This window comes from Octodon degus, unplaced genomic scaffold (genome assembly GCF_000260255.1).
Source record: "Octodon degus isolate 3935 unplaced genomic scaffold, OctDeg1.0 scaffold00183, whole genome shotgun sequence".
Taxonomy (NCBI): Eukaryota; Metazoa; Chordata; class Mammalia; order Rodentia; family Octodontidae; genus Octodon; species Octodon degus.
In genome coordinates, this window is record NW_004524759.1 from 4032883 (window position 1) to 4034860 (window position 1978).

At 34.4% G+C, this 1978-nt stretch overlaps 1 pseudogene; it reads right to left on the reverse strand.

Moving 5' to 3' along the window:
• Positions 1 to 6: 6 nt before the first annotated feature.
• Positions 7 to 861, reverse strand: LOC101565856 (annotated as a pseudogene).
• Positions 862 to 1978: the final 1117 nt, after the last annotated feature.

Here is a 1978-nt window from a genome sequence, read left to right on the forward strand (position 1 = left end):
CGTTTGCACTAATGTCGGAGGAGTAACGTCATAGTACCCCCTATCAAAGAAGTGGTCTCGGAAGCACCTGGTCACCACAGAGCGTGCTCGCAGGATTTTGGACATGTTTTCTCCCCGGATCATCATGTGCCTGTTGTTGAGCTGGACATCCACATCGGACTCTTCGTCGATCAGGTTATCAGCCCCTCCAGCAGGAGCCAGCCCTATGAGTTCCCAGAAGTCACAGTTCAGCTCGTGGCCTCCTGGAGCCTGTTTGCCTTTTGGGGTAAGAGCTAGCGTTCCATATACTGCAACACTACTCTCAGTCGATAAAACTACTCCATTGTAACACTGGCACAAAGTATCTGACAAGACACACTGAAGGAAACCTGTACCATCCCGCAACACCAGGAACATTAAATTCTTTCCTTGTCTACGCAGCCTGTGGAACCAGCCAAATAACTTTACTCTTTGGCCTCTATATCCTTCTAATGCACAAATCTTCACACACTTGGGCTCTGGCAGACTTGGATCCTTTTTAATGGATATCTTCTTGGCTTCTTCCAGGTTCTTTTCTCTTCACAAAGTATCTTCTACCTCTTTCTTTTCCTGGGATTCATTCTTCATTTGTTCCCTGTGCCACATTTTTAAAATGTTCTTCATCTGTGATTTAAAAATAACATCCCACCTCTCATTTTCTTTTTGTGAATCTACGTAAATGGTAGGGAATGGTTCTTTTCCTACTATCATCAAAGCCTTTAGATCTGTTTTAAATGGTTTCTCCTTGGTTTCATCTCCTGTAGCATCATTTCCCTCTCGATCTGACACATACAGCTCTGCCAGCACCATTCCTGCAGTCGCACTTGTCACCTCCAAGGACATAGTCTGTAACACCACCATACTGCCCTGTCACCCCAATGTGCACTGGCCCCCCAACTGTTAGAAGTGCTGGTCATTTATTTGTCATTCCAGTATTTATCTTATGTTTTATTCTTACTAATTCTTTACCATCATGAAATTTTCTTAGTTCAATTGTTTTGAAACATTTAATTTTTAATTAATTAGTATTTAATTTTCTTAATATTGCTTAATCTTAATTTTTGTTTTTTTATGTTGTGTACTTGACTTACAATCTATTTAAAAGACATGATATGATATTTTCTCCTAGTATTAGAAACTTTAAAAAGTATATTTCTATTTTCCATTGACTTTATATCACTTCTTCCCTATTTTTTATACACACACACGAAAAAAATGTGTATAACCCAACATAAGATTGATACTGTTTCATAGAAATCTTTAATGACCTTTTAAATAGGTTCATCTAATATATTTTACATAGTCCTGCATAACTATCATTTTCAGAACTCTTTATTCTCCATCCAGGAGCATACAGCAACTTCTCTTGCCTTCTGAATTATGCTCTTTGTTATTTCCTATATGCTATGTCTGGAAGTATTAGAATATTTTGAGTTTGTATAATTGGAAAATACTTTACTTTTAGTTTTCAAAGGTGTGTTTGTCAAGTATAAAATTCAAAGAGGACAGATCTGTTTTTTTCCCTTTCTTTCAGTCCTTTAATTAGTCTAGTTTCTTACACACTTGGTCTTTCTTTTTTCTTTCTACTGTGGAATAAGGTATTATTTAATTTTGTTCTTCTATAGCTAGTTTTTAATATGTATATACTTTAATGATTTTTTTCTTTATAATAAGTTTTGGACAACTTCATTTTTGTGTATCTGGGTTTGATTTTATTCAAATTTCTTATGCAAAAGATTCATTTTTCTTGGAAATGTGTTATAAGTTCAACTAAATTCAGAAATTTTAAATCTTTAAATATTTATTACCTACCTCTTTCTAGTTTGAGAATTCTAATTATTTGAATATAAGTTTCTTGATTTTGACACAGTGAACTATTATATGACAGATCTGTAAATTCTTCATTTTATTTTGCACAATTTTTCTTGTTATATTCATTTAAGTTTGTAAATAATTTATT